The 27,882-nt window shown below is 41.4% G+C and overlaps 1 pseudogene across 1 annotated transcript; it reads left to right on the top strand.

Annotated features, from left to right (window-relative positions):
* Positions 1-27,644, top strand: LOC114260947 (protein NRT1/ PTR FAMILY 6.4-like; annotated as a pseudogene). The gene is made up of 7 exons (XR_014339213.1): positions 1-18; positions 476-596; positions 1,797-1,916; positions 18,098-18,195; positions 20,611-21,147; positions 21,261-22,010; positions 27,295-27,644. The product of XR_014339213.1 is annotated as a protein NRT1/ PTR FAMILY 6.4-like (transcript).
* Positions 27,645-27,882: the final 238 nt, after the last annotated feature.

Raw genomic sequence — 27,882 nt, 5'->3', positions numbered from 1 at the left:
ATGAGTGATGAAGCAAAGGTAAATTGAATAAAACTAAAAAAATAAAAAATAAAAAATTTATAAACAGATTGAATAAATTGCACCAAATATATATGGTGAAGAAATGTCACTTTCAAATGTTTGTTCAGAGTTGCATTGCAAGCATTATGGCCACAAAGTGATGAGTCCAAAACCCTTGCACAAAACAAACTTGCAATCAGTCCGGATCACTCTTCACCACTAGAATTATGTGGAGTCCATGGATTGGTACTAATGCCAACTCTATAATACTTCTCTCTTCTCATTCAATCATTCATTCATTCCCACCTATTCATTTTTATTAATGACCCTGAATCAAGTACTAGCTTTGCTCTTTCTCTCCCTCTCTTTTCTCCCCACACACAATGGTAATGCTCAGACAACTCCAATTCTCTACTAAGCTTAGCTAATTTCTCAAGCATTCTCTTGCACTACTCATCTTCTTCCATTTTAATAGGTTTTGGTTGATACCAGTGGTGGCAAAGATGCCGCTGATGATGACTTCGTTGTAGATTTTTGAGGAAATTCAGCAGACAAGTCGCGAACCTTCGGATGGCTTGCCGCAGGCCTCATCTTTGGTGTTTTTTTTTTTTTTACCTACAAGAACTAATTAAGGGTGGCATGTTCGTGTCGTGTCATTTCGATTTCGTGTTTGAATTAGCTCAACACTAATCTAACCTGTTTATTATTTCGTATTATCGTATCATGTCATTTTCAGTTCCTATCCGATTCGTGTCATATTAACATGTCATATGAAAAAATTTCACTATTAACCAAAAATATCAAATGTATGGAAAAAAATTTAAAATTTTCTTCACAAGTTAAATTTAATGAAACTAATCTTTATTAAATGAAATTATTTATAAAAATATTTGATTTCTACTTAATTGTATTTTCTTAATTTATAAAAAATATATTTTATTATTATATTTTTTACTAGATTAACTCAAATAATAGACAAAAAAATATATTAAGTTCAATTAAAAGTAAAAACAAAACATATATTAAACTTAAAATCTTATTTTACGTATTTTTTAATAAATTTGATATAATTACATAAGAGATTTAAAAATGTCATGATACTATTTAGTGGAAATAATATTAAAATGTGTAACTAATTCTTCATTATGGATATCCATATCAATTTTGTGCCATACAGATTTGACATTAACTCGACCGGTTTAATATTCATGTTATCAGGTCATGTCATATTCGTGTTTGTACTAGGAAATGGTCAACCCTAACCCGCTAATTTCGTGTACAATTCAAGTCGTGTTGTCGCAAATTCTCACCCTTAGAACTGATGTTGCATTTGTTTTGGTGAAAAATAGTTTCTACGAAAAAAAAATTCAAAATATATATTTCCTGTTATGCCCTTAAAACTAATGTATTGATAGTTGTATTAGTTGTGGTGATAGCAATAGAGTGATAGTTGAAACTAATGTAATATTAGTTGTATTAGTGGAGGTGTCGGTAGTAGCAGTAGTGGTAGGGTGGAGGTGAAGGTGGCACTAGTGGTGATAGCTACAATAATGACGATGGCAATAGCAGTGTGGTGGTATTAGTAAATTTTTTTTACATTTTAAAAGTGTAAAACATTTTTTAACTAAATATGTTTATTTTTTGTTAGACATTGAAAACATTTACAGTTAACTTTCATTTTTTTTTTATTGTATCAAATACCAAAAAATGAAACCAAAAAAAAAAAAAAAAATTCAAAAATTATGTTCCTCCCTAACAAACAGAGAGTAATGTGTGAATTAAATTCTTTGATGCAGGGACCGAACTCTCAGAGAGGATATGTGTGATGGGCATATCAATGAACTTAGTAACCTACTTGGTTGGAAATTTGCATCTTTCATCATCAAAGTCTGCAAATATTGTGACAAACTTCATGGGCACTAAGAGGGCAATTTATACATAAATTGGGCCGAGCTTGGTAATGGGTCGTTGTGGGCCACAGTAAGAAGGGCGAAGTAAAAAAGGCCTTGGCGTTAGCCCGGTCCCCAAAAAAGGCCTCGTTGTTATCTCGGTCCAAGAGAGTGTTACAGACAACCCGGTCACCACACTCAGAGTTAGCCCGGTCGTGACATGTTGCGGTTAGTTCGGTCAAAACCTTGCTATTTCTTAGCTCGGTCTAAACACACCATGGTTTGTAAAGGAGAAGCCGAGGTAAGAGTAGTGAATAGAAGAAACCGAACTGGCTTTAGTTCGGTCTACTCTGCAGCTTAGCATAGCCATGCTTACCTCAATTATATGGGGATCCGACCATGGTAAAACCATCTCACTTGGTTTAAGCAGTGAGGGAGGTGTTGAAGGATAAGCATTATCTTTCAGGAATGTGATTCCTAGGGGGACTCTACAGCGAGGAGTAAGAGTCCTATTAGGATTATGACACACAGAACCTATAAAAGCTCACAACATCACCTATGGAGAGGTAACACAACTTTGATTCCCGAATATGCAGAACTTTTGTCTATTTATCTATTTTTCTGACTTAGGCATCGGAGAGGTATCCGGCACACACCCGCCGGCTAGCTCACGTTTGTGTTTTCAGGGAGTAAAGCGACGTCGTACGGAGGAGCGCAGACTTGATCAACAGGATTATACGAGAAGGTTTATTTCTTTCCCGTACAATTGGCGCCGTCTGTGGGAATACCAGACAAAGAACAAAATCTCTTGATCAAGTTTCCCTCGCTAATTGAATGGCGCACAACGAAGATTTGCCGCAGTCCGCCATTGACGGACAAACCCCAGAGGGGGGTGGAAGGCGCGAATGATTGCCCTCTATCCCTCCCATGGCGGACTTAGAGCCCCAGCGACAGAATCCCCGGAGGGATGCAATGGGGAGGCAGAACAACAGTTCCCGTCGCTCTCGCTCACAAAGTCCTGAAAGGCAAAGGCGAAGAATCGACCCTCAAGCTCTGGAGGACCGTGTAAAAGAGCAAGATGAACTAATAAGGAAGATGGCGGGGGACATGGAGGCCATGAAACGCCAGATCAAGGGAAAAGGGGTGGCGACAGGAGAGGGGCGCAAAGGCAATACGCCTCCTTGCCACTCAGAAGATCGTGGTAGGCATACCACGCCATCGCAAGCAGAGAGTAGGAGCCTCAGGACAGGTGACACTCAATCAAGGACTTCCAGAACTAGTTACTCCAGGTCTGAGAGAATGAGATCATTGAGGTCTTACACTGAGGGAAGTACCTATCGGCCCTCATATACGCACCAGACATCATCCAGGAAAACGGAGTTTCCTAGATCGTCCGACTTACGGACTGTGCTTGAAAAAAGGGCGCGACAGAAGCAGGATGCTAGGGCACGCGACCCGCACAGAGTTTCAACCCTTCAACGGTTGGCTCCTCGGACGCATGGAAGCGTCGAGATTGGAATGCCAATACCGCACATTGCCTACGAACCAACAGATAAAGCGTTGGCAAGACTACATAGCTCGCCGTTCGTTCCGGCGATTGAGAACGCACCATTACCCTCAGGCTTCATCCAACCTAAATTTACCACGTACGAAGGGAAGACAGACCCTTACATGCACCTAAGTCACTTTCGCCAGGTTATGGCAGTATGTCGGCGGAACGAAGCTTTGATGTGCATCCTATTCCCATCTAGCCTTGGCGACCTAGGTTTAACCTTGTTCGAAAGGCTACCAGAAGGCAGCATAGCCTCTTGGGCGCAATTAGCGGAGGCGTTCGTGACAAGATTCAGAACGAACACCAAGACACCAGTGGAGATCGATCAGCTACTCTCCATTGACATGGGTGACAAAGAAACATTGAGGTCCTACAACAGTCGCTACTGGGAGACGTTCAACCAGATAGGGGACTGCCCCACTAATCTCGCCATCGCATAATACAAAAGAGGACTTCCAGTCGGAAACAGATTGAGGGATTCAAGTACCATGACTCCACCCCTCACGATGGAAGCCTTGATGGAGAGAGTGCACCAACATATTCGGTGGAGGAGGATGGTGCCCGTGCTAAGGCAAAATCTGGTGTGATAGCAACACCAGACAAAAAGACTGCAGCAAAGGTCAATATGGTGGAACGTCAAAACAAGAATGGACGAGGCAGGTGAGACAACGAAGAGGACCGAGATAAAAGATGGTTGAGAGTCTGCACTGCCATTACCACAGTATTCAAGAAACCAATCTACCGAATTCTCAGTGAGATACGCGATGAACCTTTCGTCAAATGGCAGTTAAATTGGGAGAGGCTCAGAAGGACTACGACGAAAGATCTCGGTGCACCTTCCATAAGGAAAAGGGGCACCACACTGAAAATTGTGCACCATTGAGGCAGCATCTGGAGGAGTTAGTGGCAGCTGGTCACCTAGACCGGTACATAGAAGGAGGGACGCAGCCAGCCCCCCAAAACCACGACCACCCAGACGGAACACCGAACGACACCCCACCTCAAGGCGTGATAAACGTAATACATAGGGTATTCGAGCCTGAGCGAGTATGTGAGCTCAGGGGCATGATAAAGAAGGCTGAGCACTTAAGGGAGGTATTAAGTGCGCAACCCACCATTAAAAAGAGGAAAACAGAGGCCACGAACATCATGTCTTTTTCAGACAAGGACTTGGAAAGGATATATTGCCCACACAACGATGCACTGGTCGTCACTCTTCGTATCAAGGATTACGACGTCAAGTGAATTTTGATTGACCAAGGAAGCTCATGTGAGATAATGTACTATGAAACTTTCAAACAATTGAAATTGAAGGACAAAGACTTGGCACCCGCCGTATCTTCCCTGATCGGGTTCAACTCAATCCCAGAGTGGCTAGTCGGCAAGATAATCCTCCCAGTCAGAGCAGGAAGCATGACTAAACAAGTGGAATTCTGGGTATTAAAAGTGCCCTCCACTTACAATATAATCTTGGAAAGAACATGGCTGCACGCCATAAGAGCGGTAGCGTCAACCTACCATCAAGTAATGTGGTTCCCCAACGAAGTCGGAATAATTGAAGAGGTCTATGGAGATCAAATTATGTCCAAGCAATGCTTCGTCACAGTAAATGGCAGCTGAGCTGCCAGGGGGTTTGTTCAAATGGTTGAAGAGCCCGAAAATAATGAATTATTTGCGGATATTGGCAAAGCCACTGAACAGAAGGCAGTGGAAGACTTGGTACAGGTAAGAATAGATGAAAAGAACCCGGATAAGTTCTTTTTGCTTGGCTCATCTATGTCCAGCACTGAGAGAATAGAGGTCATGGAATTCTTGACCTCTAATATCGAAGTGTTTGCCTAGACGCCGTATGACATGCCTGGCATTGACCCAAGCTTCATTTGTCACCAATTGAATGTCCACCCAATTGCCAGACCAATTATACAGCGCACTCGCAGATCGGCACTCCACCATGCCGAGATAGTGGCGAAAGAAGTAGAAAACCTGCTAGAAGCAGGAGCTATTAAAGAGGTACACTACCCCAGATGGATCTCCAACACAGTAGTTGTGCCTAAGAAGAATGAAAAATGGCGTGTCTGTGTGGACTACAAAACGGTCAACAAGGCATGCCCAAAAGACAGCTTTCCTCTTCCATGGATAGACCAACTAGTAGATTTGACGGGAGGACACAACCGTCTTAGCTTCCTTGATGCGTACAGAGGCTACCATCAGATCGCTATGTATGAACCAGACCAGGAGGTCACATCTTTTACAACGCCAAGAGGGCTTTACTGCTACAAGGTCATGCCCTTTGGCCTAAAGAACGCAGGGCAACATTCCAACGGATGTTCACCAAGATGTTTGAACCATTGTTAGGTAGAACAATGGAGGCTTACATCGACGACATGGTGGTCAAGAGCAAGGACAAGAGTGACCATCTCAAGGACCTAGATGAGATGTTTCAAATCCTGAAAAAACACAAGTTACGCCTTAATGCATCTAAGTGTGCGTTCGGTGTAGGATCTGGCAAATTCCTAGGCTTCCCGGTAACCAACCGAGGCATAGAGGCAGACCCTTCTCAGATTAAAGCAATCCAGGATCTAGAGAGGCCCAACTCAGTAAAGGAAGTACAGCATCTTACCGGTATGGCAGCCGCGCTAAACCGGTTCATCAGTCGGTCGTCAGACAGATGTCGACCATTTTTTCAAGCATTGAAGGCCAAGTTTCAGCGGGATGAAGAATGCGACCGTGCCCTAGAAAGTTTGAAAGAATACCTACCTTCTCCACCGCTACTAGTAAACCCAATACCTAAAGAAGAACTATTTTTGTACCTGGCGGTTTCACAGCACGCAATTAGCGCAGTGTTGGTCCGAGCGGAAAGAATCCAACATTTACCCATCTTTTATGTTAGTAAGACATTACTGAGCGCAGAAACAAGGTACTTACCATTGGAAAAATTGGCCTTAGCCTTGATGATGGCATCAAGAAAGTTGTCGCACTACTTTCACGCCCACACCATAATCGTCCTCACCGCTTTCCTATTAAAAGCTCTGTTTGAGAGGGCGAACTTTTCTGGGCGAATCTTGAAGTGGGCAGTGGAGCTGGGACAATTTGACATCAAGTTCCGACCCCGAACTGCGATAAAAGCGCAAACCTTGGCAGACTTTGTCGCAGAATTCACCCCAGGAAGTCATCATATCTGCCTAGTTGACCTAATAGATGCAACCGAACTAGGGTTAGAAATTGACGCCAGAATAGCGCAACCCCTGGTGTAGGATACCCAGTCAGGCCCTAAGGCAAACCAGAGTAAAGTAAGGGAGAAAGAAGCAAACCATGCTACACCAAGCAAAGATTCACCAACAAATGAAGAATCAGTATAATCAGATAATGAGGGGCAAACAGCAAGCATGGACTTGGAAGAAAACACCAGCAACACTCAGGACCCCAAGGCATCATCCGATCCCTCTACCTGCTGGAAGTTATTCGTAGGAGAAATGTGGAAGCTCTTTGTAGATGGAGCATTCAACAGGCATAGAGCAGTGCTCGGCATAGTCCTCATCTCACCAGATGGCCTAGTAGTGGAACAAGCAGTCAACCTTGGCTTCCCAGCATCAAACAACGAGGCAGAATATGAAGCACTTTTAGCAGGACTGAAATCAGCATCCTACATGAAGGCCACCGAGCTAATGGTTTACAGTGACTCACAGCTAGTGGTAAACCAAATTTCAGGTGACTACGAGGCAAAAGACGACAGGATGGCTAAGTACCAAGAATTAGTCAGAAAAGAGATCAAGAAATTTAAAGTAATGCGGATAGAACAAATTGGTAGGGAAGAAAACAGTAAAGCTGACAAACTAGCAGGCTTTGCTTCAATGGTAGATACATTCATCCCATATCCGTTACTGATTAACTACTTACCAAGACCAAGCATTGAAGAACCTGAAGTAGAAGAAGTATGTTGCGCCAAACTAGGCCCTTCATGGATGGATCCCATCATAGTATTCTTAAAAGACGGCGTCCTACGGGAAGAGAAAAAAGAGGCCAACAAAATACGAGCAAAGTCGCAGCGATTTTGGCTCTCCCCATCAATGGCCTTATACAAGAAATCCTTCACAGGACCTTATCTGAAGTGTGTCCATCCTAGCAAAGTTGAAGCGTTCTTGTTCGAGATACACGAAGGCGTATGCGGAAGCCACCAAGGAGGAAGATCATTAGCTTACAGAGCCATTTCGCAAGGATATTGGTGGCCGTACATGCAAGCAGATTCAGAGAAATATGTAAACAGGTGCGAGAAATGTCAGAAGTTCGCACACCAAATACATCAGCCAGCCAGAGAACTTCTACCATTAACTAGCCCATAGCCCTTCGCAATATGGGGCTTGGACATAGTAGGGCCACTCCCAACAGCACCCGGCAATAGGAAGTTCTTTCTAGCAGCAACAAACTACTTCACAAAGTGGGTGGAGGCAGAAGCACGAGCATCAATAAAGGAGAAAGATGTGAAGAAATTCGTCTGGCAGAATATCATTACTCGATTCGGCATACCAAAAGCTCTAATATCAGACAATAGCACCCAGTTCGACGGTAAAATTTTTAGAGGCTTTTGTGAAGAATACAAGATAGAGTTCTACAACTCTACACCGGCTTACCCCCAAGCAAACGGCCAAGCAGAAGCATCGAACAAAGTTGTCTTTGATGGATTGAAGAAAAGGCTAGAAAAAGCAAAGGGCAAGTGGGCTGAAAAGCTCCCTCATGTTTTATGGGCTTACCGTACCACACCTCGTCAATCTACTGGGCAAACACCTTTTTCCTTGGCCTATAGCATGGAAGCAGTAATCCCATTAGAAGTCGGCCTCCCTACAATCAGAAGTGAAAATTTTGATCCAGACCTAAATGGAGAAGCCATCACCTTAGAGCTCGACCTTGTGGAAGAAAGAAAAGAAAGAGCACTAGTTCACATCGCCTCATACCAGCAAGAGTTATCAAAGAAATACAACAAGACAGTGCATCCAAGACAGTTCAAGATTGGAGATTGGGTATTTCGCAAAGTAATGGGAAACACTTTGGTACCCGGAGATGGCAAGCTAGGGCCCAATTGGAAAGGACCATACAAAGTGGTTGGATTAGCAGGAAAAGTGACATACCACTTGGAAGATGAAGATAGTAAAGCCATTCCAAGGCCGTGGAACATCGTCAATCTCAAGTTATTTTATTTTTAGCTTTTCTTCCAAGTATTTGTAGTTTTTTCCTCTCTCAATAAAATAAACAATTTCTTTTCAGCATAGTTATTTCATTCTGTAAAAGATTCTTTTAGTAAGTTAGAGACGTTGTAAGCATAGTTGGCAAGAAAAACCAACTTAGAGGTTGGCTGGAATAACCAACACCCCTCCTAAGCCCAGGATAAGAATCCAGGCTGCAGGACGTTTGGTCGGAATAACCAAACACTTTACTCTAGGTTGGCTGGAAAAACCAACTTAGAGGTTGGTTGGAATAACCAATACCCCTCCTATAGACACCCCATTTTTGACCGACCTTAAGACTCAGACGTCACCGATTGAGCGCTCGGTGATGGTGCATATTGTACTCGTTCAGAAGTTTCAGAGTCTCGGCTGCGAGCCTTGCCTCCGGACTTCCGGGCTCTTTCGTGTCTTGCCTCGGTTTGCGAACCAGGCTCTGTTTTCTCTGTTTTCTCTTCCCGAAGGGAGGGAGAGGTCTCGTAGATCATCTCTTAGTGGCCGTAGGCTACGTTTCGTGGTCGTAGGCCATTTTTCCCGTTTGGAGCCCGGTTTCCGATTTTTCGGAGCCGACGACCGTATGCCTCGGTTCGGGATCGCTTAACCACCTCCGTTTGCCCCGATTTTTGGTATACACCCCACCACCATCCATTCCAACAACTTGGAGCTGTTTTTCAGAGCTTGGGAGCACCATTTCTCAGACCAAGACCTGTTGGTCCATTGGTCTTCAAGGGTAAGCTTCTTTTCCCTCTTTTTTGTTCCTATCTTGCTCTATATCTAAGCCTTTCTTGCAAGCATTTTTAGGCTTCGACCCAAACTGTAAATAGTCATATTTTGAGCTTCTTTTCATGTTTGATTAAGGACCTTTTGCTGTTTGAGAACCCCAGCTACCACTTGTTTCTTTAACTCTCTTTTAGGGCTATTTTTGCATGTTATTTTAGGCCTACTTGTGTTTATTTTCGTGGCTGGTCATAAACTACAAAGTGTCTTTTTTTGAGCCCCTCTTCAACTTTGTTGAAGGGCTCTCTTCGGTTTGAGATCTCCTACTATCACTTGCCTCTTTAACTCTCTTTTAGGCCTATTTTGGGGGGAAAATTGAATTTCATTTTCCCCCCTTTTTTCTCCACTTCTCCCTCTATAAAACCAGACCCTCCAGCTCTGTTTTGGAGGTCACAAAAAATTGTTTGAAACATTATACACACAACCTCCCTCTCCTTCTCTTCCAAGCTCCAAAACCCTTTGTTCTTGGACCATTTTTACACTACAACCCCTAGCCTATCACCTCCATTACTCATTTTAGTACCTTGGAGGACATTTGAAGAGGTTGAAAGCTCAGATTTTCGGACTAAAAGCTGCTGGAAAGTTGTTCTTCAAGGGTGAGTCCCTATTTCCCTTAAACTTGTACTTTTTTGCATGATTGTTTAGCTTTACTTGCAAGTATTTTTGGACTTCGATCCAAACTGAAAAAGATCATATTTTGAATTCATCTTCATGTTTGATTAAGAACTTTTTGTTGTTTGAAGTCTTCTTCTCCCCCTTTGTTCTTTACCTCTCTTTTAGGGCCTATTCTTGCATGATATGTTAGCCCTGTTTTTAAGCATTTCTGGGCTCCCAGCTAAACTGTGAAGTGGCTTATTTTGAGCCCTTCTTCAACATTGTTGAAGGGCTCTTCACTGTTTGAGGCTTCCATCTGTCACTTGCCTCTTTATCTCTCTTTTGGTCATATTTTTGCATGATTTATTAGCCCCTTGTGCTTGTGTTTTTGGACTCTGGTCTGAACTTTAAATAGCCTTATTTTATCCCCTTCTTCATGTTTGATGAAGGGACCTTTGCTGTTTGGGGTTCCCTTTTTGTTCTTTGTGTTTAAACCTCTTTTTAGGCCTTATTTTGCATAGTATTTTAGGCTTGCATGTGCACTGTTTTGGGTTTGGTCACTAACTGTAAAATACCATGTTTTGGGCCCCTCTTTAACTTTGTTGAAGGACCTTCCTCTATTTGAGGCCAGAAACCATCACTTGGTTCTTTATCTCCCATTTGGCCCATTTCTTGCACATTGTTTTAGGCCTGTTTGTGTTTAGATCCGTGGCTTATTGTAAACTGTGAAGTACTTCATTTTGAGGCCCTCTTCAACTTTGTTGAAGGGATCTTGGCCGTTTAGGGCCAGCAGCTTCTACTTGCTTCATTATTTCTCTTTTGGGGCCATTTTTGCATGTTAACTTAGCCCTATTTGTGTTCACTTTTTGGCCTTGCTTAAAACTGTAAATATACTTGTTTTGGGACTTCCTTGATTCTGTCTTTATGCTTCATATTCAAATAATGCATGTTTTGTATAGCTATAGGCCAATGCATATGCCTAGTTTTGTATTTCGGGTTCATTCCATGCATCGGGTGCCATGTTTCCATGATTCGGGGCTGTTTTGCATCATATTTTGGTACTGAAATTTGCATGCTTGTATGCCATATTTCATGCCCTGCCATGTTTTGTTAGAGTGGCATTTGTGCCTTAGGTTCAGTCCTCGGTTTGCGTGTACGTGTGCACGTATCTCGAGTGTCTCATTTTCATCCAATAGCTACTAATGTGAGTATGGCTGAGGTCCATTCATGTTGGTGTAAGTCCATTATGCATTGTGTATACCATTTCATTTCATAGCATTGCGTATGCTAGGTTGTATATTAGAGCATTGTGTATGCCATGTTATCTCGTGCATCGTGTATGCCATTTCATAGCATTGTGTATGTTAGGTTGTATCTTAGTTGCATTTCATGCATATCATGCATATTGCATCGTGCTTGGGATAGGAGTTAGCCCGAGCACGGGAAACGAGGGACGTTTCGTACTCCGAGTGACGGAACGTATCTCAATTCCCAGTCACCGACACTCCGGATTATCCATGATGGAGTTAGGTCTTGTTGTGTTTTCATATGCATTCGTTCTATATTGAGTTGCACAATTCGACTCCTCGGCCATCATGCATCGAGATGCGTGATTGGTGGCACGAGGATCGAGGCATGCATACATTTGTGAAAATACATTACCATGCCCTTTTCCTGCTCTCTGTTGCAGCAAATCAAGAATCAGCAGTCTTCCGGGGCTTGGCGCGCTTTTCAAAAAATTATTGCAAAACAGAGGCTAATTGGGGCATCACAGTGGATTTCCGCACAAAGTAGCCCGGACATGCATCATTCATCATCCGAAGCAGCGTCGAGGCAGTCCCTAGCTCGCATGCTAGTTTACAGCTTACCTAGTTTAATTTGTTAGTTAATTAGGATTTTGTAATTATTTGGACTGTACTATTTATTTGGGACTGTACATTATTTTATTCGGACCCTTTGCGCGAGGGCACAACTGTAATAAGTGTGCGTGCGTGTGATGTATGTCTTCCAACCCCACGTCTTTCTCCCTTTTATTTACCCGCTTATGATGGTTAGATTAGGGCATGTTTCAATTAGCATACAGTATGATAGCATGTTTGCATTCATTCATCTGTTTTGCATGCACCGGGCTTGGTGCATCATACTAACTGCATTTGTATTTCAATTCCAAGTTGAATACATGTTAGCTGTAGCATTTCATATGCCATGTTTAGAATAGCCGAGCCTGCTATAGTTGCATTTTTGCATGTGTTGCATTAGGCATTTCCGTATAATTAGGATCATGCATGGATTTCTAATTAGCTTCTGTTTTGGCTTGGAGTACTCGGTAAGTTTTATGCTTTAGCATCCTTGCATGCGTGTGAGTGATTGCCATGAATAGCATGCTTACCATGAGGCTATATGCTTATGTGATATAACTGCCTGAATGCCTGTGGGTGAAGGTTGGGTTATTTGAATTGGAACAATTCATCAAATGTGTGTTTTAAGCCCACTAGATAGTGGCAAAATCATGTTTTTCTAAGCCCACCCGAGGGTAGCAAATCCACGTCTTAGCCTACTTGCGGGTAGCACCATCAAACCATTTTAAAAAACAAACATGAAATGTTTTGTTCCAATTCAGGCGATCTAGTCTATACTTGTATGCTGTGCGCATCACATAGTAAATCTAGGCTAATAACCGGAATAAGAACGCATAATGTTTTCAAAAATAGATATCATGGTTAGTAGAGGCCGATCTTTGATCCGATGAGCTGGGGTGCTCACGAAGTGACCTTCCCCAATCGTACCCAAGTTCCCGAGCCGAGGCAACTTTGGTGATGACGAACACGTGGCCTTAGGCAAACGAGTCGGGGTTTCCTAAATTTCCCCAAAATAAAATATTTAGGTGGCGACACTGTATCTGGCAAAGCAGTCCATGTTTGGCACTTCTTTCAAAATCTGTTTTCTCAAAACGATTTGCCGAATTTGGACTCTTTGGTTCAGATTTAGAACCGTGACAATTTGAGAATCCTGAGCTGTAGTGACCCCAATATGAACAGAACGGGGGGACTCGTTCCTCCCGGGGCGTTCGGGGACGTCTACACCTCCTAAGCCCAGGATAAGGATCCAGGCTGCAGAACGTTTGGCTGGAAAAACCAAACACTTTACTCTAGGTTGGCTGGAAAAACCAACTTAGAGGTTGGCTGGAATAACCAATACCCCTCCTAAGCCCAGGATAAGGATCCAGGCTGCAGGACGTTTGGCTGGAAAAACCAAACACTTTACTCTAGGTTGGCTGGAAAAACCAACTTAGAGGTTGGCTGGAATAACCAACACCCCTCCTAAGCTCAGGATAAGGATCCAGGCTGCAGGACGTTTGGATGAAAAAACCAAACACTTTACTCTAGGTTGACTGGAAAAACCAATTTAGTCCTCTTCAGCCGAGATAAGTATTCAGGCTGAAAAGTGGTTGGTTGGAAAAACCAACACTTAGTCCTCTTCAGTCGAGATAAGGATTCAGGCTGAAGAGTGGTTGGCTAGAAAAACCAACACTTAATCCTCTTCAGCCGAGATAAGAATTCAGGCTGAAGAGTGATTGGCTGGAAAAACCAACACTTAGTCATCTTCAGACGAGATAAGGATTCAGACTGAAGAGTGGTTGGCTGAAAAAACCAACACTTAGTCCTCTTTAGCCGAGGTAAGGATTCAGGCTGAAGAGTGGTTGGCTGGAAAAATCAACACTTAGTCCTCTTCAGACGAGATAAGGATTCAGGCTGAAGAGTGGTTGGCTGGAAAAATCAAACACTTTGTACTCTTCAACTGAGATAAGGATCTAGGCTAAAGAGTGGTTGGCTGGAAAAATTAACACTTATTGTTGGCCTGATAGATTGGAAAGCTAAAGACCGGGATAAAGTGTCTTGGCAAGAGAAGGTTATACTTCATTCAGACTACAGTTGGAAAGCAAAGTACATGCATAGAAGTAAACCGAAATAACAGTACAAAAGAAATTTCATTGATCATGCAAAGTCAAAGTACAAAGAGAGGACTTCAGCCCGGTTACCATTTCTTGTCCAAAAAAAAAAAAAAAAAAAAAAAAAAGAAGAGGAAGAAAAAAAGAAAAATACAAAGTCAGGCAAATAGGTCGTCAACATTAGCATCTAGTTCAACTCGGAGCCCGGTTTCAGTCAAGAGCACGGTTTCGGTCGGAGGCACGATTTCAGTGGGTTGCTCGTTAGTCAGGTCTTCCACCGTTGGCTCCGCCCGAGCTGACTGATCGACGGGATCATTGACGACTGGGGTATTGATGGGCACGGTTTCTTCTTCATCATCTGAAGCTTCGAGAAATTGTTGCTGAGTGGTGGCAGCATACTCCGCAAGTGAGCTCGATATGAAGTACGGAGGAGGATTGAAGACCTCGGTCTCAGGCCCATGACCGAGCTGCACCACAGCACCCCTCCACCCGCACTTAAAGAAGAGGTCCTTTGCAGCTTCACACTGCTTAATGTACAGGGCTTCATCTTCTTTAAAGCCACGATCTTCCGCATCTTCCAGCTTCTTCTCAAGCTTGGTTATCTCAGCATTCTTTTTCCCTTCAAGCTTGGCTAGCTCGGGCAAATATTTGTCTTTTATCACGGCTGCAGCCTTTTGTTTGTTCGCCTCAGCCGAGCTAACAAGACCGGACAGACGACCATTCTCGGTTCGTAGCTCGACCAGCTGCTTCCTGGCCTCTTCTAGCTCGGCAGTTTTTTCAATTACTTCGGCCATAGCCTGCCTTGTTGTTTTACGAAGCTCCAACACTCACTTATGAGCGATATAGTTCTTCTGTATGGCCTACAAAGGGATGGAAATAAACTTTTTTACATACGACCGAGCAAAAAGTTGTAAGAATTTGAAAGATAAGCAAGAGAGCTACGCACCAGCACCATGGATTTTGTGGATGAGCGAAGTGCCTTTAGCTCGGTTAGGTGGTCGTGGTGCTCTATGTCAGGTGGAAGGCAAACACTTTTGGCCAGATTAAAAGCCATTAGGTGATCTTTTTCAGCGACCACCGAGTCTATATCCCGTATAGCACGGTTCTGAAAAGTGATTTTTGGAGCCCACTTTGAAGAGTTAGCTCGGTCAGAGCGCTCCAGTTGTGGGCTTCGTAGAGGGCTTGGTGGAGGAATGGTATCCTCTTCATCAACAAGGTGTGGCTCGGTCATGGAAGTCCGAGCACGCTTGTTTGGACGAGATGAAGAGGGTTGATGCGTCGGTAAGGCCACTACGGTCTCTTAGGGTAGGCTTGCTGGCGGTACCTCGGCTTGGTTTGTTTCGGTCAAAAGGGCCCTCACAGCTTGTTTTTGGGCCATCTCTTGCTCAGCGGTTAAGGGGATCAATCTGATTTGAGGCAAGTTTGGGTCCGGTTCAGGAGAGGCTTCCAATAAGAAATCAGTTACCTTCGTCTTCCGTTTGCCACTATATCGGTAGGTCGGTTGAAAGTCCAGTAGCTCGGTCCAACTTCGGTTTGGATATCGCAGGGCGGCGCGAAGTATATTCAAGTTGAGGTAGCTATATTGGGACTTGAGGCAGTTCGAATCTGCATAAAAAATGACAAACAGTTAGTGCGGTTTAAGATGAGAAAACCGAAGTAAAGAAAGGCATAGTATGAGGTCGAGGTAACTCTACCGACTACACCCTTGTTCCAATTTATTCTATCACCAGGGATCTGGGCCTTTTGGTCCTCAAAATTTCCAAACACCCAGAGGAAGTCATCATCATTTACATCTTTATCGGGGGTATCCTTTATTATTTTTTCTCGCCGGTGTCTTATTCTCAAATAATAGACCCATCCATTTTCGGCGGAGCCTATAGAATATTGATGGAACAGCTCGGCTAAACTGAGATTAAGGCCAGCCCGGCGGTTTAGCTCGGCAATACCATTTATTATACGGTAAGAATTGGTGAAAAATTGGGTTGGACAAAGGTTGGTCTGCCTAAGGAGTTCACAGAGGAGAGACTGTACAGGGAATCTTAGTCCGATCTCTACTATGGACAGCAGGGTAAAGGGAACGAAGCCGTGTTTTCCCCATGGTATGATATCCAGGTCGGCTAGGGAGAGATGGACATCATCAGGGATGTTATAATATTTTCGGAATTCGGCCATGGCACTTGGTGAGTTAACTAAGAACCTATACTTTCCCATTTGTGGTTTAAGTTATGAATAAATTAAACCGGAATGTTAGCTCGGTCGAAGAATGATGCTGAGTAGCTCGGTTGAGCACTCAAAGCAGTGCCTGGGCAACCTAAGTCTGCAAAGCGAAAAAAAAAAAGGTGTTAAGTACAGATCGTTGGACCGTGCTAAAAGAAATAAAGGCAAGATAAATGGAAACCTAGCTCGGCTATGTGAGATGCTACGGGTCTTAGCTCGGTTTGAGCAAGGTGTTTGTTAGCCCGGTTGAGCCTCTAGGGGCAACGTTCTTAGTTCGGTCTTGACTAAGAGGGCTGGTTTAGCCCCAAGCTGTAGCTCGATCGTGGTTAAGGCATTCAAGCACACTATTACGCAGACTTTGTACGGTTCGATGGTTCGGTGAAAATGAATCAAACGATGGTTTGACTTGTTAAAACTACTAGTATAGCGCGAAGTATTAGTTCGGTTGGTTAGTCTGGCCAAACTGACATCAACCACAAACAACTTCCTAGTTCGGTTAGATGGTGATTTTGGATCAAATACAATGTTCTGCAGATTATTTCGTAAATACAAATGGTTTTTACAAGGTTCTTTCCTAACAAACACAAGGCAAAACAAAAAATGGGAAACATGTGTTTTGTAAAAACACAAACAATATGTTGTGGATTAAACAAGTGCGAAAGCAAGAAAAATAGAACAGATCTGTGTAGCTTACCAGATGAAAAGGAAGGAACTGGAAGTGGGAAAGGACACTAGAGGGATTCACGAGCTTTGCAATTGCAAGTTTGAGGAGTAATGGAAGATCAGAAACAATGGAGAGAGAGAAGGTGAATAGTACAAATAAAGTGAGTAATTCAAAAACAAGGGTTTGTTTTGTGTAGAAGGAAGAACAAAAAGAGCGGGGCTATTCAAAATTCACGAGATACGAAGACGGCGTGACAGTTGCACTGGGCCAATAAGAGTGTGCCACGTATCCCAGGGATGAGAAGCGATTCAGTTGCGGCGATTGAAGAGACATTTTGACCGGGCATATTAAAGTAGCCCGGTGTTAACCTGACCCGGTTGGAATAAGAATTTAGTCCAGTTGGAAAACTAAAGTTTTTTAGCTCTGTTGGAAGGCTAAAACTTTTTAGCTCAACTGGTAACAGGTAATCCCTATCATGCAGTGCAGATGGAATTAAGAGGCAATTGAGAGGGTAATTTATACATAAATTGGGCCGAGTTGGGTAATAGACCGTTGTGGGCCACAATAAGAAGGGTGAAGTAAAAAAGGCCTTGGCGTTAGCCCGGTCCCCAAAAAAGGCCTTGTTGTTATCCCGGTCCAAGAGAGTGTTACAGACAACCCGGTCACCACACTCAGAGTTAGCCCAGTCGTGACATGTTGTGGTTAGTTCGGTCAAAACCTTGCTATTTCTTAGCTCGGTCTAAACACACTATGGTTTGTAAAGGAGAAGTCGAGGTAAGAGTAGTGAATGGAAGAAACCGAACTGGCTTTAGTTCGGTCTACTCTGCGGCTTAGCATAGCTATGCTTACCTCGGTTATATGGGGATCCGACCATGGTAAAACCATCTCACTTGGTTTAAGCAGTGAGGGGAGTGTTGAAGGATAAGTATTATCTTTCAGGAATGTGATTCCTAAGGGGACTCTACAAGGAGGAGTAAGAGTCCTACTACGATTATGACACAAGGAATTTATAAAAGCTCACAACATCACCTATGGAGAAGTAACACAACTTTGATTCCCGAATACGCAGAGCTTTTGTCTATTTGTCTATTTTTCTGACTTAGGCATCGGAGAGGTATCCGGCACACACCCGCCGGCTAGCTCACGTTTGTGTTTTCAAGGAGTAAAGCGACGTTGTACGGAGGAGCGCAGACTTGATCAACAGGATTATACGAGAAGGTTTATTTCTTTCCCGTACAGGCACTCTCAATCTTCTTGGCCTTCTTGGCGGTTTCGTAGCCGATGCTAGACTCGGCCGCTACTTGGCTGTTGCAATCTCTGCTTCCATTACTGCTTTGGTAAGGTTTCAATTTGATTGACAAGATGAAAATGTCGCTGAAATGATCAGAAAATTAGGAAAATGAATGGTTGAGCTATCCATATTATTGATTAATTTGGGTAAAAATTAAAAAGAAATTGAAAAAAAAATACTTATAGAAAGTAGACCAAAAAGTTGATTAAACTTTCTTCTTTGTGATAGATAAGTATAAGACATTTTGATGTTATTTGGCTATTCCAAATTGTTCCAAATTATGGATAGGTCTTGACTTGGTTCACTAGGACCCCCTCTCTCCTAATGCTGCATATCTAAAAAAATATTTAAAAATTAGTCAAAATTTAAAAGAAAATTGTACATAAGTCCGCCTTTTAGACTCACTTTTTAGATTTAATGATTATAAGTAAGATGATTAATTAATAATTAGTGAATGTATGAGAGAGAGAGAGTTGTCTTAGATATTTTAATTCATTGTCACATCATTGATTTGAAAAGTAGATCTAATTTTTGGACTATAATTGCAATATCCAAATTTAAAATGGGTTAATCAGATTCATTTTAATTTTGATTTGACTCGCACCATGCTCCGTTTGAAAATATGTTATTTTAGTCAATTATTTAATTTTTTACGAAAAAATATGTAAAAAAATAGAGGGAATAGTGTGATGAAATGTTTTGTTTTACAGCTTCGCTATGTAGCTCGAATAAGTTGTGGCTTGAGTGGCTCGATTTTGAGTTTCTATCTGGTGTGTGCATGTGGGAGCTCAACTCAACTCCCATTTCAATTATAAAAAACTAGCTAACCCGTGCTATGCATTGAATAATTATAGACATTTATATTTGTTTTAGATTTTTTTTAATAAATAAATTATGTTTTTTAAGATTTTTTATAAAAATAATTTAACAATCTTATCACTAACCATAGTGTATGAGAGAAGTTGAAAATGATACTGCAGTAACTATACACGGATTGTATGTATGATTATTTGTATAAGGAGATTTTAAATGTTGATCAGGAGATTTTGACCACATCAACAAATGTAGGCATGTGGAAAAACATGTGGATTGAAAAGAGTAAATAAATACTGATCAGTAAATTTTGACCAAATCAATAAATGCTGAGTTTTTTTTCTAAAATAAAAAATTTTAAAAATTCAGATTAGAATATTGAAACTCCCATACGCGTTGAGGGTTAAAAACACATTTTTACTTAATATATAGTATAGATAAAAATAAAAAACAGAATGAAGACTCATTTCTAACCTAGCGACAGTGCCGCTGCTGAGCACCGATCAAAGTGTAGCCGTTGAGCAACGATCGGAACAGTGAGAGGAGCGGAACAGTGCCGCCGCTGAGCATCGATCTAGGTGCTGTTGCTGTGTGTGTGCCGTCGCCACTGCTGCTGTGTGTGGACATCAACATTGTGCTCTGTCCATAGTGGAAGAAGAAGAGGAGTCCACCAAATCTTTCTATACTAACTGAGTATCTTCCAAGGTTGATATCTACTTTTAATTGCATTAGAATTTATTTTTTAAGAACGGATGATTTTTTCTCCTTTCCATCAAATGTTTGCCTAAATATTGTTAACCGTATCATGGTTTCAAACTTGTTTTCTATATGGTATATATATATATATATATATATGGACAAATAAATAAGATGGAACTGTATTAGAAGGTAAGGCACCACCCAATTACAATCAGACAAAGATCAAAAACTATTCAACAGTGTTGGTATAAATTTCAGGTGGTATAAAATTGGGATGAGAGATCTGCAAGGCAAGGCAAGGGTGAGAGTGATCTTCAATGAGAGAGATCTGCTGAGAGCTTTTGTTTCAATGGTTTTTGGCTTCGAATGGCGACAGAAAACAGGGTATGAGGAGAGAGAAAATATTGATATACAGTGCCACGTAGCTCGAAAATCAAATGGCTCGAATGGCTCGAAATCCCAAAGCGACGTCGTTTAGGGTGTTTTTTGATTCTCTTACCGATAAGATAATATTTTCGAGTCATTCGAGCTCTACACATTCGAGCTCTCACGCATTTTCCTATATTATATTTGACTAAAGAGAGAAAATCTGGAAATTTGGATTTCGGGCCATCGAGCCACAAGGATTCGAGCTACGAGAGCTTTTTCCTTTGTTCTATTGACTATTTTGGTCTAGAATAAGCTAAAATAGCTCATCCCAAAATTTACTCGATATATTCAAATTCAAAGTGTCTTTCTAAACATTTTTCTAGATATATAACAATTCTGCTCTCTTTTATAGGTTAGACACATTTTTAAGGATATTTGGACAATAATTTTTTTTTTAATCGGCAAGTTAATATTTGTACAAATGATCAAATATCATATCAATTGAACGTCTTTCCTATGTGAAACATGCACATAAACTGCACTCTTCTAAACAATGATCACTGCTGATTAATTCCAACAGGGTGTGACTATCTTAACATTAGCCACAACCATTCCCAGCATGAGACCTCCTCCATGCACCGACTCAAGAACCCAGCAGTGCATCAAGGCCAACGGCAGCCAACTAGCCATGCTTTACGCCACTCTGTACGCCACCGCGCTGGGCGGTGGTGGGATAAAATCCAATGTCTCAGGTTTTGGATCAATTCGACATGAGAGATCCCAAGGAAGAGAAATCTATGATCTTTTTCTTCAACAGGTTCTACTTCTGCATAAGCACCGGGTCTTTATTCGCCGTGACAGTGCTTGTATACATACAAGACAATGTGGGAAGAGAGTGGGGATATGGGATTTCAGCGGCAACAATGATGATAGCGGTTGCTATACTGCTTTGTGGAACACCAGTGTATCGGTACAAGAAACGTCAGGGGAGCCCTTTGACAGTTATTTGGAGGGTGCTTCTCTTGGCTTGGAGGAAGAGGAGTCTTCCTTACCCTTCTGATGCTAGCTTCTTGAATGAGCACCACAAAGCCAAAGTCTCACATACAATAAAATTCAAGTAAATATGACTATAAATTAATTTTATTTTAATGTACGAGATTCCAGCTAAAACGGAGTCTGAAAAGGGCATGAAGCACATAGAAACTAACAAGCTTTAAATTGATTCAACAGGTGTCTTGACAAGGCTACAATCTTGGATGAAGGTGAAGCTAACAAAGGAAATTTAAACAACCCATGGATAGTCTCAACAGTGACTCAAGTAGAAGAGGTGAAAATGGTGATAAAGCTCATCCCCATATGGTCCACATGCATCCTCTTCTGGACAATCTACTCTTAAATGAATACCTTCACCATTGAGCAAGCCACCTTCATGAACCGACACGTCGGGTCCTTCGTTGTCCCTGCAGGCTCTTTCTCCTTCTTTCTCTTCATCACCATTCTTCTCTCCACATCCCTAAACGAAAGGGTCTTTGTTCCCTTAGCTCGGAAACTCACCCACAATATCCAAGGAGTCACAAGCCTTCAAAGGGTTGGAATTGGACTAGTTTTCTCAGCAATTGCTATGGTAGCCGCGGCTGTAATCGAGAAGCAAAGGAGAGAAATGGGTGTGAAACAGAACACCCGAATTAGCGCTTTCTGGCTTGTCCCTCAGTTCTTCCTAGTGGGCGCCGTGGAAGCTTTTGCGTATGTCGGACAGCTCGAGTTTTTCATCAGAGAAGCACCAGAGAGGATGAAATCAACGAGCACAGGGTTCTTCTTAAACACTCTCTCAATGGGTTATTTTGTGAGTAGTTTGTTGGTGTCTTTGGTGGATAAGGTTTCGAATGGGAATTGGCTTCAAAGCAACTTGGATGAAGCGAAATTGGACTATTTTTATTGGATGCTTGCTGTGCTAGCAGTGGTGAATGTTAGGGAAAATCCGTGATTCCCCACAAGTAAATCAATCAATGGGAATAAAAACTAATGCGGAAAAATTAAATCAAAGGCAACACAAGAATTTTTACGTGGTTCCCTCAATGTGAGGTACGTCCACGGGATCGAAATCCGATTCCACTATCAACCAAATAATTCCAAACGATTACAAACGAGACAATAATGGTCTCACAAAACCACCCTTAGGTGAATTCCAAATAATCACAAATAAACAAAGAGGAAAGACCTCACCAAAATCTTCTGAACCAGAGTTGAAGAAGATCCAAAATAACGAACCCAAATTAGCCACACAATGACTGCCCCGAATGATGGAAAAACTTCTGCACCAGCCAATTGAATTTCTCAACCCAAGCACTCTCTCTCCAAGAAGAAAGTGTATGCTGCTGCCGCTCTTTTTCTTCGGGACAAAACAATACGAATAAATATATTGTGGATCTAGGGTTTATAATCAAACTTTAGTTGTTTTCAAATTAGATTAGGTCTCCACAAAATTAGATATAATATATAAAAATATATTATACCTAAACCAAATCAAATTGAAACTCTTTAACAAACCAATTGGGTCCCACACTCCAATAAGGAGGTATACCCAACAATTCTCCCCCTACCGACTTAGGTGGAGACATCAACCATACCCGCCAAAGTTCGACACTTTAAATGTTTGTCCCTTGACAAAGTCTTTGTCAACATATCTGAAATATTATCATCTGTGTGAACCTTTTCGAGTTGTAACAATTTCGAATCTAACACATCACGAATCCAGTGGTATCTCACATCAATGTGTTTCGATCTCGAATGAAAAGTAGAATTTTTGCTCAAGTGAATAGCACTTTGACTATCACAATAAAGCACATACTTTTCTTGCTTCAAACCCAACTCTTGCAAAAATTTCTTCAACCATAACTCTTCTTTGCAAGCTTCTGTAATGGCAATAAATTCAGCTTCGGTAGTTGAGAGAGCAACACATTTTTGTAATTTAGACTGCCATGCCACAGCTCCCCCTGCAAAAGTCATCAAATACCCCGAAGTAGATTTCCGAGAATCAACATCACCAGCCATGTCAGAATCTGTGAACCCATCAAGCATCGGCTTACCATCCCCAAAACACAAACATACCTTCGAAGTCCCTCGAAGATACCTTAGAATCCATTTTACCGCTGCCCAATGTTCTTTACCCGGATTAGAGAGAAAACGACTCACCACACCAACTGCGTGAGCAATATCCGGCCTTGTACAAACCATGGCGTACATCAAAGAACCAACTGCTGAAGCATAAGAAACTTTCAACATCTCTTCCTTGTCTTTTTCACTTGTAGGACATTGATTCGAACTAAGCTTGAAGTGACCTGCAAGTGGACAACCAACCGGCTTTGCTTTATCCATGTTGAACCTCTCAAGAACTTTCTCAACGTAGCTCTCTTGAGACAACCAAATCAGCCCCTCTTTACGATCACGAACAATTTTCATACCAAGAATTTGCTTTGCCGGTCCCAAATCTTTCATAGCAAAAGACTTACTCAACTCCAATTTCAACCTGTTTATCATGGTAGAATCTTGACCCACAATTAACATGTCATCAACATAAAGCAAAAGAATAATAAATTTACCATCTGGAAAATTTTTCACAAACACACAATGGTCCGAAGTGGTTTTAGAAAAACCATTATTCATCATGAAAGAGTCAAATTTTTTGTACCATTGCCGCGGGGCTTGCTTGAGACCATACAAACTTTTCTTCAATTTGCAAACAAATTTCTCTTTCCCTTTTTCCACAAAGCCTTCCGGTTGCTCCATGTAAATTTCTTCTTCAAGATCACCATGCAGAAATGCGGTCTTCACATCAAGTTGCTCAACTTCAAGGTTCATACTTGCAGCCATGCCAAGTACAACCCGAATAGAAGACATCTTCACAACTGGTGAGAAAATTTCATCAAAATCAATACCTTTCTTTTGCCCAAAGCCTTTCACAACAAGACGTGCCTTGTACCTCAGATTCTTGCCATCATTCTTCAATTTGAAGACCCACTTATTTTTCAGAATTTTCCTCCCTTTAGGCAACTTCACTAAATCATAAGTGTGATTTTCAACTAAGGAATTCATCTCCTCTTCCATGGCCTTTTTCCAATCACCTTTCTTTGTATGCTCAATTGCTTCTTGGTAGCTCTCAGGCTCCCCTTGATCAGAAATCAACACAAATTCATTGGGAGGATACTTTCTTGAAGGTTGTCGGTCCCTTGTAGATTTCCTCAACTCAAGTTGTGGTGACGGTACTTGAGTTGGATGCTCTTCCTCAATTTCTGGCTCATCTTCATTAGGATTAGCATCATCCTCCACATCTTCAATGGGTGGCTGCACATCTCCCCCGTTTTCATCATCAACTGAAGATGAAGGAGATAAATCCATGTCAATGAGATCACTAGCTTTTGGCTCCGGTTGATCACCTTTGCCAAAGTCTTCAATTGTTTGGTCTTCAAGAAACACAACATCACGGCTTCGAATGACTTTCTTGTCGACCGGATCCCACAATCTATAACCAAATTCATCACGCCCATAGCCAAGAAAAATGCATTGTCTTGACTTACTATCAAGCTTAGACCTCTCATCCTTTGGAATGTGAACAAAAGCTCGACAACCAAACACTCTCAAGTGCTCATAAGACACATCTTTACCGGTCCAAACTCTTTCTGGAACATCACCATTCAAAGGATATGAAGGTGACAAATTGATCACGTCAACCGCTGTCTTCAATGCCTCACCCCAAAAAGATCTTGGCAATTTAGCTTGTGAAAGCAAACACCTTGTTCTTTCCACAATGGTGCGGTTCATCCTCTCGGCAACTCCATTTTGTTGAGGAGTCTTCTTAACTGTCTTTTGATGCCGAATACCTTGGCTGCAACAATACTCATCAAATGGCCCAATGTATTCACCACCATTGTCTGATCGGATGCACTTCAATTTCTGCCCTGTTTCTCTTTCAACCATGGCCTGAAAATGCTTAAATACTTCTAGAACTTGATCTTTAGTTTTTAGTAGAAAAGCCCAAACTTTCCTTGAATAATCATCAATGAAAGTAACAAAATAAAGTGCACCACCATGTGTTCTAACTTTTAAAGGACCACAAACATCAGAATGAATCAACTCCAAAACATTTTCTTTTCTAGAAACAACATTTTTATGAAAAGAAACTCTATGTTGTTTACCCGCCAAACAATGAACACAAGTTTTAAGATGTGTACCTTTCAAACCGGGTAGAAGCTCTTTCTTGAACAATACTTGCAGCCCCTTTTCACTCATATGTCCAAGCCGCTTGTGCCATAATTCAGTAGAAGTATCTTCTTCAAGTGCATTGACAACACCTTTACAAATTTTTCCTTGCATCGAATAAAGTGTATGAGTCTTCTTACACTTAGCCACCACCAAGGAACCCTTTGTGAGCTTCCATATTCCATCACCAAATTTGTTGTTGTAGCCTTCATCATCTAGCTTCCCGGTAGAGATCAAATTGAGGCGAATGTCGGGAACATGCCTCACATCTTTAAGCAACAACTTGCAGCCCAAATTTGTTTCCAAGCAAACATCACCCATGCCAATAATCTTGGACAAACCTTCATTACCCATTCGAACAAAACCATAATCTCTTTCGGTGTAGGTAGTGAAGAAATCAACTCGAGAAGTCACATGAAAAGAAGCACCGGAATCAATCACCCAATTGCTCTCTTGGCCCACAAAATTGATACAATCATCTTCACAAACGACCATGAGATCAGCATTGGTAGTAACTGCCGTTGTGTCTTCTTGCTTCTTGTCCACACTTTTGTCACGCCTTTTCTCCTTATTCTTGAGCTTTCGGCATTCCCGCTTCATGTGCCCTTTCTCATGGCAATAATAGCACTCAATGTCTTTCTTTGAAAAAGAACCATCTTTCGATTTGTCACGGCTTTGATCACGACCATGAGGAGTCTTACTCCTCCCCCTTGTTTTGCTTCGGCCTCTCACAACGAATGCTTCCGAATGAGAGGAACCCGCTGATTTTCTTCTAGTTTTTTCATTCAACAGGCTACTAGTAACTTGGCCCATTGTGACAACTCCATCAGGTGCTGAATTACTAACCGTCACAACCAAAGTCTCCCAACTTTCGGGCAAAGAACTCAGTAGCATCAAAGCCTGCAACTCATCATCAAAAACAATTTTCATAGAAGCAAGTTGGTTAACAATACTCTTTATTTCATTCAGATGTTCCGGAATAGGGCTGCCTTCTTTATATTTTAAATTAACCAACTTACGAAACAGAAAAGCTTTATTTGTGGCTGATTTCCTATCATAAAGACCCTCTAATTTTTTCCATAAATCATGTGCTGAAGTTTCAGTAGCGACATGATGAAACACACTGTCATCAATCCATTGACGGATAACACCAACGGCTTTTCGATTAAGCCTATTCCATTCATCATCTTTCATACCCTCGGGTTTGCCAGAATCACCCTCAATGGGTCCATATAAATCTTTACAAAATAATAGGTCCTCCATTTTAGTTTTCCAAGTTACCCAATTGCTTCCATTGAAGCTAGACATACGACCCACATTCCCCTCCATTGATTTACACAAATAAATAGATCCAAATAAACCGTAAGCTCTGATACCAGTTGTTAGGGAAAATTCGTGATTCCCCACAAGTAAATCAATCAATGGGAATAAAAACTAATGCGGAAAAATTAAATCAAAGGCAACACAAGAATTTTTACGTGGTTCCCTCAATGTGAGGTACGTCCACGGGATCGAAATCCGATTCCACTATCAACCAAATAATTCCAAACGATTACAAACGAGACAATAATGGTCTCACAAAACCACCCTTAGGTGAATTCCAAATAATCACAAATAAACAAAGAGGAAAGACCTCACCAAAATCTTCTGAACCAGAGTTGAAGAAGATCCAAAATAACGAACCCAAATTAGCCACACAATGACTGCCCCGAATGATGGAAAAACTTCTGCACCAGCCAATTGAATTTCTCAACCCAAGCACTCTCTCTCCAAGAAGAAAGTGTATGCTGCTGCCGCTCTTTTTCTTCGGGACAAAACAATACGAATAAATATATTGTGGATCTAGGGTTTATAATCAAACTTTAGTTGTTTTCAAATTAGATTAGGTCTCCACAAAATTAGATATAATATATAAAAATATATTATACCTAAACCAAATCAAATTGAAACTCTTTAACAAACCAATTGGGTCCCACACTCCAATAAGGAGGTATACCCAACAGTGAATTTCTCTATTTTTCTTGTTTTTGCAAATTGCAATGAGACATCAATACAAAGTACAACAATATACTGCTAGCAATGGTCAGGAAAAGGAGATACAGAGTTGGAACGATGGGGCAATCGAAGATACAGAGAAGAACAAGGGTTCTGAGGAAAAAGAGGGACCTTAGAACATGTACTTCAAAATATTTGTAAACATTTTATATCCAAAATAATTTTTTTTTGGGAAAATGTTTTGAAACTTCAATTTGTGAGTTCTAATAGCTTATATATGGGGCTCATTTGATGTAATGTTTTAGTCTTGTTTTATTTTGTTTTGTTTTTTTATTTTCCACCTCACTAAAGCTCAATTAGAGTTTTAATTTAGAGTGATGTATCATTATTATTGTTGTTGTTGTTGTTTTTTTTTTTTTTTTTTTGTGGACATATTTCCAAAATATAATTAGGTTCATTTTTCCGAAGCATCTCTGGCAGAAAAGTATCCTAAGTTTGAACCCTTCATTTTGTTTTATATTTTTTTATTTTTTATAAATAATTTATCGTTTGAGAACATCTACAAAGGCAAAAATAAAATTTATTAAAATATGAATAAAAG

Source organism: Camellia sinensis, chromosome 8 (genome assembly GCF_055761805.1).
Source record: "Camellia sinensis isolate YWXY chromosome 8, ASM5576180v1, whole genome shotgun sequence".
In the NCBI taxonomy this organism is placed as follows: Eukaryota; Viridiplantae; Streptophyta; class Magnoliopsida; order Ericales; family Theaceae; genus Camellia; species Camellia sinensis.
The sequence above is the reverse complement of the archived record's forward strand: the minus strand, read 5'-3'. Positions and strand labels throughout refer to the sequence as shown.